Source organism: Pan troglodytes, chromosome 14 (assembly GCF_028858775.2).
Source record: "Pan troglodytes isolate AG18354 chromosome 14, NHGRI_mPanTro3-v2.0_pri, whole genome shotgun sequence".
Lineage (NCBI taxonomy): Eukaryota > Metazoa > Chordata > Mammalia > Primates > Hominidae > Pan > Pan troglodytes.
The window spans coordinates 17,875,460-17,892,963 of record NC_072412.2 but is presented as its reverse complement, the minus strand read 5'-3'; the positions used below and the strand labels follow the sequence as shown (position 1 = coordinate 17,892,963).

The window sequence follows — 17,504 nt, the reverse complement described above, 5'->3', positions numbered from 1 at the left end:
ACAATGGAGAATTCCACTACCTCGTACGGGCCTGTTTCCTCACCGGGCCCCAGCGTAGGTCTGAGGGTCTGAGGTCTGTTGGTCTGAGGGTCCTAGGGAAATCCAGCCACTCAGGAGCCTGAGATATTTTAGCATCCTGGCCGGGCCCCCTGTCCCAAGGGACTGATTTCTCAGCACCCACTGTCCCCGCCCCATTCCTGGGGGAAAAACAATTTTTTTTCTTTTGTTAATACTTCTTGAAACTTTTGCGGGTACAGAAACCACAAACTGATCGGCTGACAAAAGGGGGAAGAGGACAGGCAACCGGAAACCTTCGGGGACCAGTTCCCTCCATGCCCAGGTCTCGTCTCCCCAGCACAGCTAGGCCCACAGCCTGGACGCGCCAGCGGGGACCCTCACCCTACACGCATCGGGATACGGCCTTGATCCCTTCTCCCACAGCCCGGTGGCTCAGCCCTGCAAAGGAACGAAAGCAACGGGGAAAAAAAACCCTGCTGCCTGATCCCACGCTGTTACTCACAGATGCTCTGTTGACTGGCAGCACTGAACAGGTTAAAAAAAAAAAAAAAGAAGAAAACACAGAAAAACCCAAACACCCAGATGGGGAGACCATGTGGGGAGAGAGTGTGCTGGCAGCCTCAGTAGCTGGTCTCCTCTTGGTAGTAAGGGAGATATTCAGGGGCCTCCGCTGGCCTCGGGCCGTCGCCTGCACCCGAGGGAGCCCCGTGGGCCACTGTGCTCCCAGGCAGTACTTGGGGTCGTATATCTGTCGGCCCAGGCTGAAGACCTGGCTGCTCTGGTTGGCGCCCAGCGTGTAGCCCATCTTCAGGGACATGGAAGAGTTGTCATACTTGTGATTCCCAGCTTCGTGTCATAGATGTGCCACCGGGTCCCGGGAGCTGCCATTCCCACCTGGCTGGCGCACTTGCTTGTACCCATCTGGAGGCTGATGGTCGAGTGGTCCATGGGGGGTAGGATGTTGTTCTTGGGGTCGTAGAGATGCCTCCTCGTGCTCTGCCGTACACAGTCGTGCCTGACTGGCTGGCACATTTGTTGGTAATCTGCAGCCCGATGACGCACTGGCCAGCCTTCATGGTGGCGTCGTCGAAGTTCCCCTCCTGCTTCTCTGAGTACTCCTCACGGATGTCCACCCCGCTCTGCAGCCCCTTAGTCTTGGCCTTCCCTGCCAGGGCGAGAAGAGAGACACCTGCACCTGCCTCACATTCCCACTCTCAAACAGGTCGTTGGTCTCAAATAGGTCCACGGGGTTCATGCTGTAGCTGACCATGGCCTTGAGGAGGTTGGAGAGGTTTTCTAGCTGGTACCAGTTCTACGCTGAAGCGGTTGATTTTGGGGACTGAGCCCGGCTGCAGTTTGTTCATGAGTGTGCATAAGATAATCCCGTCCTTCAGGCCCTTCTGAAGTCGGGACTCACTGGGCCGATGGAGAGACGGGTGAGTCCCTAGATCCAGCTGCGGAGCTCTACCTCCTTCTGGGAGTCATATTTGGACAGGAGCCGGTTCTGGACGTCCGCCAAGAGCCTGTAGGAGGGGCCCTTGTTGAACTGCGTGGAGCTTACAGCTGGCTGGCCCCGCGGCGGGACGGGACCAGACAGGACCGGGGACTGTCTTTTTTCTAGTTTGCAAGATTTTGTTTTCACCACACCATTGTTTTTACTACATATCTTTTGTGTATTTAAAAAATGTGTGAAAAATGTTAGACCATCTCCCTTTTTTCCACCTTCCCTTTACCCTTTACTGTGATTTACATCCACACATCCACACACACACATACACACACACACACATCCACACACACACTTGCACACACACATACTGAGCGAAATTAATTTAGATGTACGAATGGGTTATTTGAAGCAAAAAGTCAACCTATATTAGTAAAAGTGTCATGCCAGTGGGAATTACATTTATAATCCTTTTAAGAAGAAGGAACTTCCGGCCGGGCGCGGCGGCTCACGCCTATAATCCCAGCACTTTTGAAGGCGGAGGTGGGCTGATCACGAGGTCAGGAGCTCAAGACCAGCCTGGCCAAGGTGGTGAAACTTCGTCTCTCCTAAAAATACAAAAAAATTAGCTGGGCTTGGTGGCATGCGCCTGTAATCCCAGCTATTCAGGAGGCTGAAGCAGAGAATTCCTTAAACCCGGGAGGCTGAGGTTGCAGTGAGCCGAGATCGCGCCACTGCACTACAGCCTGGGCGACAGAGCGAGACTCCATCTCAAAAATAAAATAAAATGTTGAATTTTTACAAGTCATTGTTCCTATTCTAATTTTTGAATGCAACCACAGCCTCTAACAAAACAGCCTCCTTAAACTAATTCACTGATAATGAATTCTTAAGTAAAGGGGAATTCCACAGAAATATATATGGCTCTTTTATATTTAATAAAAGAGCCTGAAAAACAGATGTGTTCTGTAAAATTGAATTACTTTCTATCCAGTTCCACTGGTTCGCAGTGTTTTATCTTTATATTAAAATATACATAAATGATTGATTGATGAATTTTTTTCTTTTAGACACTGCTGCTGAATCCATGGAGAGAAAAAGGATAAATTTCCAGAACTATGGTCCCTGTGCTCCAGTTCACCAGGCGGGCGCGGCGGAGACAGAGACCAAGGAACACAGCTGGGGCGATGCGGCGCTACCCGCACGTGGTGGCGCTACCCGCACGTGGTGGCGCTGTGTCTGGCCTGCGGCTTCTGCTCGCTCCTTTACGCCTTCAGCCAGCTCCCCATGTCCCTGGAGGAAGCAGCAGGCGGTGGTGGCGGGAAGCAGCAGGCCTCAGTGGCTTCCTGGCTGGCAGGAGGCGGATGCGGTGCCGTGAGAGGCGCGGGCAGCGCTGGTCCCGCTGTGCATCCTGGTGGGTGGGACAGGTGTAGTCTGAAAATACAGGCTGTTGAGAAAATGCATCTAGCTGTAGTTGCCTGTGGTGAAAGACTGGAAGAAACTATGACCATGTTGAAGTCAGCTATCATTTTCAGGATCAAAGCTCTTCAATTCCAGGTTTTTGCTGAAGATCAGCTACATCATAGCTTTAAAGGAAGACGTGACAGGGGTCATTTCTGCAAATATTTAATTATACAATATACCCCATAACCTTTCCAAGTGAGAATGCATCAGCATGGAAAAACTCTTTAAACCATGTGGTCCGCAGAGATTGTTCTTGCCGTTATTCCTGAAAGAAGTTGACTCCCAAACTAATAGCCTTTTTTACGACCAGTTGATCATATTTGTTCTTTACTAAAGAAATTTAATTCCACATAAATTGCTCCAGTGGCCTCAGAACACAAGGAACCTCAAATAAGATGGTATAGTCGCTTTGCTAGGCAACCATACTGTGGAAAAAACTGGAGTAAACCCTGGAGTTATGTTGACGAATATGACTCGAATGAGAAGGAAGTATTTCAAGAATGATATGACAAACTGTGTGACTACAATGAGGAGATATACTTATGACATGGCTTAAAGAATACAAACTAAACATTACATGGACAATCAAGATTTACATGGGCAATCAAGATTTGTTGGATATCATGTTTTTTCATAATCCAGAAAGTCTTTTTGCCTTTCCGTGTCAATGGAATTATCATCCAGATCATTGTCTATATGGAAGCAGTTGCCAAGAAGCAGAAGAAGGAATCTTGATTCTTCAGGGAACAGAGGTGTTTACCATGATGATAAGCAACCAGCATTTAGAGTTGTTTATGAAGCACTGAGAAATTGTTCTTTTAAGATGACAACATTCATTCCCTAATAAAACCTTTAGAACTGGAACTACAAAAAGCAGTGCATACATACCGTGGAAAAATTTACAAAATATTTGTCAAACAACTAACAAAAAGCATAAGAGATCATTATGCCGGATCACCAAAGGAAAGGTGATTCTTGGTGCCTGCTACATCAAATGGATGAAAACAACAAAGCATTGGAGGATAAGTGTGAAGGAATCGTCTTGGGTGAAGCATTAATGAAGGAATTATTCATCTCCAGAATATTTTTTTTCCCAAAGAGGTTAAATGAGCAGTATTTTCAGGTAATGAAGAACAAATTAAAATCTTGGGCTCCAGCAAAGAAACATTTTTGGCCTCTGATGTTTTGTAATGTTACTTACTACCATTCCAGTATTGGTGAAAATATTATTGAATGGTTTTAGCCTGCAAACTTCTGTTGACTCATACTCGCAAGTAAGAGTGCTGGGGCTGTGAAGATGAAGAAAATGTATCTCAAGCACAGTGCAAACTTTAACTTTCTTTAAGTAAGGCTCTAGACAAGGATGTGAGTAGAGCGATAATTTTATGTCAGCACTGACCTCGCTTTAAATGTGTGAAAAAAAAGTTTGTTTACAGGAGAAGAAACAGTTCTGTTTCTAAAGAAATGTAACGGATGTAACCATGGATAATCTATGTCTGCCTTTATACATTTCATCTCTGTTTTAAAATATTTTTATGACAATCATGTTTAAAATTGTTTTTAGATTATAAATAAGCTGCATGTTAAAAATTGAGCTGTATAAGAAAGAGGAAATACAGTGAAAACTTTGGGGTTTTAATCTGTGCATGTGTGAGAGAGAGAGACAAATGTAGTGTTTTCATCGTGTATGCATTAAACTTTCTTGCCAAAACTCAGATCTAAGATTGTTAAGTAGATATTTGGGGAATTTTTTTATCACTTTAAATGAAAAATTTCAGCTTTACTGGGCATTCTGGAAGCAGAATATATTATGCTGATGATAAAGTGAGAACCTTAAGAGTATACTCATTTGATGGTGGAAAATGTGATGGACCAAAATTCAGAAGCTATACACATCCTGTGAGTAGTAATTTTAGTTATGAAGGAGTAGAAAAATGTGGTGCATTTAAACTTTTCTTCTACCTCATAATGGCTTTGCAAGATACTTATAAAGAAGCAAATGTCTAGAGCCTTACTTTAAGAAAGTTAACAATGAACTCAAACAAATTTACAAGAAAAAAACAAACAACCCCATCAAAAAGTGGGCAAAGGATATGAACAGACACTTCTCAAAAGAAGACATTTATGCAGCCAACAGACACATGAAAAAATGCTCATCATCACTGGCCATCAGAGAAATGCAAATCAAAACCACCATGAGATACCATCTCACACCAGTTACAATGGCGATCATTAAAAAGTCAGGAAACAACAGGTGCTGGAGAGGATGTGGAGAAATAGGAACACTTTTACACTGTTGGTGGGACTGTAAACTAGTTCAACCATGGTGGAAGTCAGTGTGGCGATTCCTCAGGGATCTAGAACTAGAAATACCATTTGACCCAGCCATCCCATTACTGGGTATATACCCAAAGGACTACAAATCATGCTGCTATAAAGACACATGCACACATATGTTTATTTGCGGCACTATTCACAATAGCAAAGACTTGGAACCAACCCAAATGTCCAACAGTGATAGACTGGATTAAGAAAACGTGGCACAAATACACCATGGAATACTATGCAGCCATAAAAAATGATGAGTTCATGTCCTTTGTAGGGACATGGATGAAATTGGAAATCATCATTCTCAGTAATCTATCGCAAGGACAAAAAACCAAACACCACATGTTCTCACTCATAGATGGGAATTGAACAATGAGAACACATGGACACAGGAAGGGGAACATCACACTCTGGGGACTGTTGTGGGGTGGGGGGAGGATTAGCATTAGGAGATATACCTAATGTAAATGACGAGTTAATGGGTGCAGCACACCAGCATGGCACATGTATATATATATGTAACAAACCTGCACATTGTGCACATGTACCCTAAAAGTTAAAGTATAATAAAAAAAAAAGAAAGTTAAACAACTTTGGTGAATGATTTGGATTAAGATTGTTACATCCAGCTATAGAAAATGTGGTTTTAATTGGGTTGATGTGACTATCTTCCTTTTTTGAATATCACTTAAAACAGTTAATTTTTTAGTTCTTGAAGATGAGAAAAATATTACTTATCTAATATAACTATGTTAATAGTTATCTAATTTAAAGTTATCTAATATAACTGTAAATTCTGAATACTTAGTATGGACTGTGCTGGGGCAGATATCTTATTTTACCAACTGCTATATGGTTATCTTCTTTTTCTTCCTGATATTTTAATGCTCAAGTAGAAAATGGAAAATCATGAAGGGACAATATCACCTGCAAAAATCATGGCAGTTAGCTTTGTGGAGACACCGTGGCCTCTGTGGAGACATGGGATATTCAGAAAGAGATGGTTAGTACAGTTGTTCTGTCTTCTGCAGTTCAGTCAGGGACACATCGAGAGAGGAAAGTTTAAGCAAGGTACATTAGAAGTTGATAAGCAGCCCAGCATTCTTAGAACAGATGGGTTTAGAGAATACAAGTTGTAGTTCCTTGGCAGAATGCCATGGTGGATATGAGAAACTGTGAACTGCATTGAAATTGAGCTTACTGAGAAGAAAACGAGAATACTAAAAATTTGAAGTTCAGAGGATATGCATTAGATTATTTCTAATGGTCCCCAAATATGATCATTGCCTGCCTGGCTATATAAGACTCCTGTTGGGAGCTTCAGAATAGATTCCTGAGCTTAGCCCTTTGGAGACTCTGGTATGCTGTGTCTGGGATGGAGTCTGCAAAAAAAATTTTAAAGAAGAGACTTAAAAATTATACAAAACTAGAATAGTGCTTTGGTACTATCAGATTACTTTGGAGGCTATTCCCACTTAGATTCTTCATATAGAAGATGTGGATAGAGAGACACACAGATAAATCAGTCAATGCCAACTGTTGGGGGAAACGTCCATAGTCTGCAGATTCCCACAGAGAACATAGTACTTCCACTCCTCTCCCATGAGGGAAAATAAAGGAGAAAAGCTTTCAGCCTCTCACCATAAACTCATTCAATCCTCCCCTTGGGAAGAGAAATGACTTACCTGAGGAATGTGCTTGGAAGTAGTGCTGGTGAAACTCAGCCTCTGTGGGTTTCTCTCTCTTTCAGAGTCAGCTCTCTTCAGGATGCACATTTATTTCTCGCTTTGGAGGAGGCCTCAGTCCAGCTCAGCCAAGGACTGAAAGGCACATCTGGCTAATTCAGGACTGGGGTATTGGGAAGTCCCCTTGGCCCCAGATCTATGACATGTTCTCGAGTCCTGAGACCTGCTGACTCTGGTGCCTCATTTCCCAGTTGGGTCATATCTTGGGGTTATTTGTGTTCCCCAGCTCTAACAGGAAGGTTCCCAAGCACTCATTTCTTCTTAACCAATTTCTGAAGGTAAGATGTTTGTTGAAGAGAGCTCTTTTCTTGCTGCTACCATTAATTGGGTGTTTATTTTGTGTCAGGCACTGTTGAGTATTTTACATTTCTTAGCTGGTTTTATCTTTACAGCAACTTTATATGACAGACATTGTTCCTCCGTTTTTCAGGCTAGAAATTTGAAGGGGTGGGTTGCCCCTCCACACCTGTGGGTGTTTCTCGTTAGGTGGAACGAGAGACTTGGAAAAGAAAAAGACACAAAGTATAGAGAAAGAAATAAGGGGGCCCAGGGGACCAGCGTTCAGCATAGGGAGGATCCTGCCAGCCTCTGAGTTCCCTTAGTATTTATTGATCATTCTTGGGTGTTTCTCGGAGAGGGGGATGTGGCAGGGTCACAGGATAATAGTGGAGAGAAAGTCAGCAGATAAACATGTGAACAAAGGTCTCTGCATCATAAACAAGGTAAAGAATTAAGTGCTGTGCTTTAGATATGCATACACATAAACATCTCAATGCCTTACAGAGCAGTATTGTTGCCCGCATGTCCCACCTCCAGCCCTAAGGCGGTTTTCCCCTATCTCAGTAGATGGAACATACAATCAGGTTTTATACCAAGATATTCCATTGCCCAGGGACGGGCAGGAGACAGATGCCTTCCTCTTGTCTCAACTGCAAAGAGGCATTCCTTCCTCTTTTGCTAATCCTCCTCAGCACAGACCCTTTATGGGTGTCGGGCTGGGGGACAGTCAGGCCTTTCCCTTCCCACGAGGCCATATTTCAGACTATCACATGGGAAGATACCTTGGACAATACCTGGCTTTCCTAGGCAGAGGTCCCTGTGGCCTTCCGCAGTGTTTGTGTCCCTGGGTACTTGAGATTTAGGGAGTGGTGATGACTCTTAAGGAGCACGCTGCCTTCAAGCATCTGTTTAACAAAGCACATCTTGCACCACCCTTAATCCATTTAACCCTGAGTTGACAGCACATGTTTCAGAGAGCATGGGGTTGGGGTAAGGTTACAGATTAACAGCATCTCAAGGCAGAAGAATTTTTCTTAGTACAGAACAAAATGGAGTCTCCTATGTCTACTTCTTTCTACACAGACACAGTAACAATCTGATCTCTCTTTCTTTTCCCCACAGAAATCTGAGGCCCAGTGTCCCACAATGGCCATGTGGTGACACTAGGCTTTGAGCACAGATGGTTGACTTCCAAACTCTATGTTCCTAACCATTATGCCACTCTGTGTTGTGACAGCACCAAACATACTTTCATTCATATGTATTTTTTAACTGATCATGTTCTTGTGTGATTTCTTTCAGAAAGGCTTTTACATCAAATATTGATAATGATAATAATAATGAACACATGTTGAGCACCTACCATGTCTCCAGCACTGCTCTAGAGCTTTCCATGAAAAAATCCCTCTAATCTTCAGAACAGTCCTGTGAGGTAGGTGCTGCTATTACTCTGTTTTCACAAGTAAAGAAACTAAGCACAGGAGATCCACAGTCATGCTGTAGGATGCTGTGTAGAATGGCTCCCGGGACACTGGGAAAGCTCTTCTGCACCCCAGCATCCTCTTTACTGTTTCATTAATGTCTGATGTTCCTGCATGAGAAAACACAGCACAGAGAGAAAGCTTAATATGTCTATAATATGTCACTGAGAGATAAGGCATTGACATAACATCTCATTATAGGTATTAGAAATGCAGTCTCAAGAGCAGGTTCTTGTGGGGTGACAGGCAGGGTATTCTAGGGGAAAGAATACCCCAAGAAAGGTAGCATTACAAAGGAAGAGGAGAAAGAAAGATGTAAATGAGGAGACACTGATTTTCTTCCACTGCAATTTTTCCCAAGGCTGGCCCCTTTTCTATTACATTGTTACCCAGTAACTCATACTTTCCCTAGAGCTCTTGCAAGCAAGAACTATTGAGAAAGTAGCCCATCTGAAAGTATATTTCCTGCTATTTTTCTGCTTCCAGAACTGGCTGAAGTTTACTTTTTGGTACTCCAGAGACCTAGCTGCTTCTTGCCTTCTTCCAGTGTGGTCTATTTAATCTCCTGTCATGTGGGAAATTATATTCAAAATTTCTGTGATCCTCTGTCCATAGTAAGTTATGCATGTAGTGACAAATGCATGCCACAAGGTCTTGATATTATATCTGCCATGTGTTGCTGCTGGCTGTTGATCAAGATAGGCTGGAAGAAAAACATTTATCAAATAATTCTTCATGCATTTTTCCCAAGACGTTGTAGCGTATTTAAACTTGGGAGGTGAAGTTTGTAGCATTCATTATGACTGAAAATTTAGTTCACACAATCATGATGCTCTATTAGGTGTTACCATTAAACAATATTAAAATACACACAATGTGGCTGGTCTTTCGTAAGCTACATGGCATGTTTACTTCTTTGCCTGGTTTCTTAATTGCATTTCTTCATCTTTCTGAATACCAGTGTCACTGTCACCCACAATATTTTCTGTTTTGAGTACATGGTTTACATTTTACTTTGCCCAGTGATAGAATATGATGGGGACATCTTATCTGAGTGTTTCATAGTATGCTGTAGTTTGAATTCTTGGCCACTGGTTTCCCAGAGTCCCAGCTCCTGCCACTGCATTCTGCCTTTGTAAATGGAGAATAATGGCTCTAAAAAAAATTCACATAATAATCTCATGATAGTGGAGAAGGAGGACCATGGAAATGCTAAGGCCTCCCACTCAGCTTCTGTAAATCATGCAGAGGATCAGGAAAATGATTGAAAGTGATGTATCCCAAACAAAGAAGCCAGCTGTATAATTAAAGACCTGTGTCTGGCTGTTAAGAAAAGAAAAAAAAACAATGGAAAGAATAACCTTGCTATTCATCTTGTTCAAAAAACTGGAGCAGATTGAGTCATCTAGACCCAGTTTCAGATGAAATGTTAAATACTGATAGGGGCATATTCAAGATCTTTAGGATTTTTGGGGGGAGGAGGGGGGAACGTAAAAAAGCAATAATAAAGATAAATTTGAATGCAGGAAAAATACACATAATCCATGAACCAAACACCTGTTTTTGCATGTTTATCACCTTTGTCCCTATGTAGATCTATGTTTTCTTTCATAGTTGCAGTCATAGAATATATTCTATTCTCTAAGCTTTTATCCTTTAATGTTATAGGAGAACATTGTTCCATGTTACCACATAGCCAAGTGTTTCAAAACTTGTTTAATAAATTCTGTGTTGTTGTTTTCACAGGGAGAAACATGCACATGTATATTACTTATTTTTTTTCTGTTGAAATATACTCTTGGAATAATTTTTTTCAGTGAGGTTTTTGGTTCCAAAAAGTATAAACATTTTGGTGATCTTTAGTAAGTTGTATTGCTTTCCAAAGAAGTGATAGAAATTATACTTGCCACCCCAACAGTGAAAGAGTAGTCATTTAATTTCAGTGTAACAGGGGATGCTACTGTTGCTATTATATTTTCTATTATAATGAAAAGATTTCAACCAAGCTGGATTGTCCTTCAGGAGCTGCTGCTAAATCAACACCTTGATATCTTTTTCTTGGAGAAAAATGAGCTAAGGAGGAAGACCATCTAAAAAAACCCATTAGACAATTTGTGCTCACTGGAGTGGTCTCTACTGGGCAAAAGGCTTTTAGAATGGCTTGTGGATCTTCTGGCAAGTGGCAAACCACACAAGTGCTACATCAGGCCTGGAAGACAGGTGCAGCCCTGTCGGGGTCAGAGAGGAACACCAGTGGCAGAAGAGCTAAGAGTGAATGAAAATTGAATTATCTCTACTTCTAGGACTTGTCTATTGAGAAACAGGAGCTACCCACTCCAGCTTGGGCAACAGAAAGCCTGTCTTGGAAAAATTGCAAATCAAAAACAGAACCCCAACAGCATCCAAGTCTGCTGATAAGCACGCTCTGAAAATGCATGAACAAGATCAGCAGCAACTTCAATGTTGCTTTTCTCAAACAGTAGCACTCTAAAAGGATGCACACAGCTTACTGATAATGAACACAAAAATTACCAAGAGATTGGTGGAGTAAATCTCTTAAATTTCTTTTTTTTTACTTCTTCTCCAAATTTTGATGTGACATAGCTAATTTGAATATATGTCTCTTTCTAGATTCTACAGATAGCCTTAGGGCCCCACAAGGCATTTTGGGAAGTTGAAATAACAGCAGTTTCTACCTTACAGGAACCTCTAAAAATTATTATCATAATCATGACTTATTTTGTTGAATCCATGAGGCTTATGAGGTTTTAAGAAACTCAGGTTGGGCCGGGTATGGTGGCTCACACCTGTAATCCCAGCCCTTTGGGAAGCTGAGGTGGGCGGAACACTTGAGGTCAGGAATTCAAGATCAGCCTGGCCAACATGGTGAAACCCTGTCTCTACAACAAATACAAAAATTAGCCAGGCGTGGTGGTGGGCCCCTGTAATCCTATCTACTCAGGAGGCTGAGGCAGGAGAATCGCTTGAACCTGGGAGGTGGAGGTTGCAGTGAGCTGAGATTGCACCAGCGTGCATGATGGCCTGGGCAACAGACAGAGAAAAAAAAAAAAAAAAAAAGAAACTCAAGTTGTACCCACTAGTTGCAGAGTGATTTTATTTTTATTTATTTATTTTGAGATGGTGTCTTGCTCTGTCACCCAGGCTGGAGTGGAGTGGCAGGATCTTGGCTCACTGCAACCTCTGCCTCCCAGGTTCAAGTGATTCTCCTGCCTCAGCCTCCTGAGTACCTGGGATTACAGGCACCCACCACCATGCCCAGCTAATTTTTTGTGTTTTTAGTAGCGACAGGGTTTCATCATGTTGGCCAGGCTGGTCTCAAATTCTTGACCTCAGGTGATCCACTCGCCTCAGCCTCCTAATGTGCTGGGATTACAGGCGTGAGCCACCACACTCAGCAGTGATTTTGTATTTAAATGTGTGTCTTATAGGTTGCTTCATTTTCTGGTCATAGGGTCCCCATGAAGGAAGTAGTTTATTGCCATTTTTCAATAGGAAAGCAGAAATACAGGAGGACAAATGACTTACCTTTGGTCATTCAGTCTGTAAGTGGGAATTGAGAGCAAGATCTCAAGTCCTCTGACCTTCAGCCCTGTGTTCTCTCTTTCACTTAGCTTTCCAGTTTCTTTATGCCAAGTAATGGAAGTGATTTGAAAACTGCATTCTCAGCCTATTGGAAAGTGGTTCACTAGAGGTGTTTCTTCACCACTCTCATTCTTTAATGTCACCTGACACCAAAGACCTCATGATGGGAAATACTGAATGTGGATTTGGCCAGTCTGCTGACACCATCCTGTCACGCATCCCAAAATTACCCAAGCTCATCCCTCTGATCAGAAGTATTTGTGAGGTGGAAGGTGGGGCCTTAATGGATAACCCTACTACCCCCCAGGCACTGAGGTATGGTTGGCCAATGATCCTCATTGACATCTGGGGATTGTGTGTAGGATTATGAGCATCCATTTTGAGCGCTGAGACCTGAGACAATGCACCAAGTCAGGCAGAAGTGCGGTTCATCAGCATCTTGACAACATAGTCTATTCTCACGTGTTCAAGGCCTGAGCCACCACTGCCATCAAGCTGACTCCAAGTGGCTGCATTTTCAGCAAGAGGGGAATAGCAGTCACCTATCTGCTTCTTGACTGTGTTCTGCTGGGCTTCCTGATAAAAGATGTTTATTCAGAGAGAAAGAGACAGGAGAGTGAGGTGGTACACAACCTGCTATCCCCAGACTTTGCACAGGTTTCAGAGTTAAGATCTTCTTTGAAGGCTCTGAAACCTGGGACAGTCCTTACCATGACTGAAACCTGGAGAGGAGATGTGGACAGAGGATCATTTTTGTGTTGAGTCACTAGGTGACCCTCTTCTCTTCTTTATAACAATGTGTGTTGTGCTTGGGCCCTTGTTAAGCCGTCTTTGTGTTATCTCTGGCTGTGACTAGCACAGCATGTGTTCTCCTCCCACTTTCAGCCTGGAAGATCCAACTTCTGAGCCCTGAGTGACAAATCAGCTTCGTAACGGGAAGCTGACACCATCCTATCTTCAAGGGCTATAACTGGGCAGTTGCAGAGAGCCCTGGTCTCAGAAGCATTGTGCACATGGTTTACAATGCTCTGCTGTTGCATCTTGAAATGCTTAATTTTTGAACAAGGAGCCCTGTACTTTCATTTTTCACTGGGCCCTACAAACTATGTAGCTCATCCTGCCAACATCATTGGCATCCCTGAGTATGAGAGTTCAGAAGAAACTTAGAGGCTATTGTCTGATTCAATCCTTGGAGCTTACAAAAAGAAATGTGGGAGCAGGCACTGCATGACTAGTCTGAGGTTACTCAGGAAGTCAGAGGCAGAGCTGCAGTCAAGGTCACCTCTCTTTACTGCTAGCTGTGTGCTCTTTCTACTGCACCCTCAGCATAAAACATCTCCCAATCCAGGAACAAGGTCTACCTCATAGGTGGGCACAGCAGCGTGATCACTCTCTCAGTCATCTTGTACTCCTCCTTTGCTTTGACCAAAGAGACAGGAAGGGACTTTTGCCCCGCATAAAACACTTCTCAAAGGCTTGGCAACAACAATAGATAATAGAGAGCATTGGCCTAAGACCAATGTTTTGACCATGATGTCAAAACAATATTTTGTTTCAGCAAAGAAAAGCTATGTCACAAGTGGATTGTTATTACTAATAATCAGAGTAGTGGTACTTGTGAATAAGTTGGTTTCATACTCACACTTGGACAACTATGCACACTGAGTATAACTGACCTTATGAGAATGTCATTCTCACTAAGATTATGATGTGCTTTCTTGTGTGGGAACTGTACATAATATTGTGTGTACCCTTGGGAGGATGTCCTGCCTGTGATGTTGTCTGTCAGGGAAGAAGAGTGGTTGAGAACTGAGGATATATTAAACATTTACTCCCAGATTTTTCAAGATTTCTGTTAAGCCAGATCAGAAGAAAGCCATCTATTTGGATTTCATCACTTTAACCCCTTGAGTTGAATTGTCTACACAGAATTATAATTTCACAGTATGTCCAGATTACTTACCGAGAGCCAATTTGAGACACCAACAGGACTAGTAAAACATCTTTGCACTGTGGGTCGCATTGCTATCAAAGACCTTGTACATTATGTCATTCAAGAACTTTTATATTAAGATTCTTATGGAAAATCCTTTCCAAAGTTTAACCCTATGGTACAGCATTTTTTTTCTCCAGGTAACATAGTGGAAAATTGGGAACTGTTTAACCCAATGCATTGATTTCATTGATTGTTTTGGTTGCCAAGAAGTATGGATGCTCAGAATAGGTTTTCTTGTTTTCAACTGCTAATTCCCTTATTTAATTTGTAATAAATGTTTCCCTTTGTTTCTTTGCTTTTTCTTTTTAAGAAATTGAATGTATTTAATAATAAATTATAAATTATCAATAGATCAATTAGCATAGAATAGTTTGGAATAATGCTTAAAGATCTCCCATTGAAAAAGACCCCAGTACCTTAGGGTTCACAGCTGAGTGTTAACTGAACTTTAACAAATTCTGATTTTATTTAAAACAATCAAAGCCTAGAAAAAAAACTCCTGCACATCATACGGGGCACATAATAACCATAAAAAAAAAAGAAAGAAAGAAGGGTGGCTTTCTTCAATTAATTTTATAGTGTAATATCAAAGCTTAATGGTTAATGTATTTCATCTAATGTAGGATGTCAATGTTTAGAAATCAGACATTATTTCATGTACCATTATAGATATACTGCCAATTAAACTGTGACTTCCTTAACAAAAGCAAAAAAAGGAATTGTAAAGATATTAAAACATGTAAAGAAGAATATAAGCACTATACTCAATTAACATGTTAATATTTTATTGTATTGGTTTTCAGTAATTATTTTCAATAACATAAAGCATTATTAGCTAATATTCCACCCCTCCCACCCCAATCTCATTCTCCTTCTAGGTCCCCAGGGCCAATTGCTAAAATGAATTTGTTGTATATTTTAAAGTCGATTTTCTATACTTTTGCAAGTAAATATGTGCATTCATAAAAAGTATTTTTGTGCTGAGAAGGTAGAATAAGCCCTTCAAAGTTGTTGATGTTCAGATTCCAGTTGGCAAAAGTCTTACACATATGGCATTAAATATTTTCAGTATAAATATGCACATTCCACAAGTTCAGCAGTTCTGTGATATACATCCAGAGTCTGCCCTGAGGGTTGCTTACAATCTTAGCATAAACTCTCACTCACCCCTTTTAGAGAATAAAACTTACACCTATGTAATGACCAGTCCAGGTACAAGGGTGTCCTCTAAGAACATTCATTCATATATTCAACACATCTTTATTGAGCACCTTTTCATGCTAGGGAGGTGACCTGTGTTCTCCCTACACAACAGGAGAAAGAGTGGTGGCACTGACAGGAAAGTGCAGTGGAAAGGAGGAGCTGACTTTGGCAGGAAAAAGAACGATATTACTTTGAATTTATCAACTCTGATGTGACATCCTGATAAAAAGTGCCATATCCAAACCACATTGTAGATTCTCAAAGGACAGCATGAAAGTTGAATAAAAACTATGTGCCCCAAATAGGAAATTGTATAGAAAGGCCTGAGGCTGGGGTATGGAGGCACACGGTGTGCAGAGAATGAGGGAAGAGAAGAGTGAACAACTGCTCGGGGTGGGGTGGCATTGATGGTGAGAGATGGGTTTAACATGCATTTATGATGACAGACACGATCAGGTTTAAAGAAAAAGAATTTTTTTTCCAGCACTCCCACTATGGGGCATTTATCTACAGGAAAGGAAATCAGCATATTTAGGAGATACCAGCACCCTCATGTTTATAGCAGCCACTATTCACAGTAGCCAAGATTAGAATCAACCTAAATGTCCAAAAACAGATAAATAGATTTAAAATGTAGTATATATTCATAGTGGAGTACTATTTAGCCATAAAAATAATGAAATCCTGTCCTTGGCTGAAACATGGGTGAGCCTGGAAGACTATGTTAAGTGAAATAAGCTAGGTACAGAATTGGAAATCTTTCACGTTCTCACTCATATGTGGGAGCTAAAAAAAACAAACTGAGCTCATGGAAGTGGAGAGTAGAATTCTGGTTATTACAGGCTGGGGAGAGCAACAGGGAGGAGAGGACAGGGAGAGGTTGGTTAACAAATACGAACTTACAGCTAGATAGGAGGAATGAGTTCTAGTGTCTACAGCACTGTAGGGTAAATATGGTTAGCAGTAATTTATTGGATATTTTGAAAAAGCTAAGAAAGAGTATTTTGAATGTTTACAACACAAAGAAATGATAAGTGTTTGATGTGATGGATACGTTAGTTCCCCTGATTTGATCATTACATATATAGAAATACATATATTGTACACATATATTGAAATGTCACTCTGTATCCCATAAATATGTACAATTACATTTCAACTAAAAATGAAAAAAGCAGTAAGACTGAAATGATAGGCTTAGTATCAATTTATAGATGAGTCTTGATTTAGGGAAAGGAGATAGGTAGAGGAGAGAGATTTATGTCTGAGTGTGAAGAGAAATTTTTATTCGTTTTTGGTGAATACTGTCCAGTGAATTTCCTAGTTTAGAAGAATCACAAGGAGCTGGCAATGTAGTGTGGGCACGGTAGCTGGAGTGACATCAGAGGTCAGCTCTGTGACTCCAGCACCAGATTATTCTTTTATCAGGACCTGAAGCTCACAGTCAGATGCCCATGGCAGTAGCATCAACATATTGACGCTGCCACCACCATGGGTCCATCACCCTTCAAAACCATGATAGAAAGACCAAGACATGGATGTCCAGCTAATGGTTCTCAGATACAAAGGGCAAGAGACCTGGAGTGATATCCAAAATAAGCAAGAATAAGACCACATTGCAAGTTGTTTTCATCCATTGGAAAGCCTAAGAAGGGAACTAAGATGGCTCTCCAAAAGCTTTGTAACTTCAAACACTTCCCAGCATCCCCATTGCCATCTTAATGTTATTATTCAAGTTCTTTTTCCTGAACTAGCTGAGTTTATAAGCCATTTTTGAGAGTAACTGTAGCTATAGAAAACCATAGTTATAGGAAAATGCAATCTGTTGATCTCTTCATGGTAGAGTCTGTATATCATTTACACTTCACTTCTCTGTGGGTGGAAAAGCTTTTTTCATGGTTTATTTAGTGGGAAGTCATTTTGATCAGCAAGATGAGTAA

At 41.6% G+C, this 17,504-nt stretch overlaps 2 pseudogenes; one reads left to right on the top strand and one right to left on the bottom strand.

Moving 5' to 3' along the window:
- Positions 1 to 638: 638 nt before the first annotated feature.
- On the bottom strand, positions 639 to 1,834 carry LOC100611828 (calponin-2-like; annotated as a pseudogene).
- Positions 1,835 to 1,862: 28 nt separating this feature from the next.
- LOC473410 (glucoside xylosyltransferase 1-like) lies at positions 1,863 to 3,901 on the top strand (annotated as a pseudogene).
- The last annotated feature ends 13,603 nt before the right edge of the window (positions 3,902 to 17,504 follow it).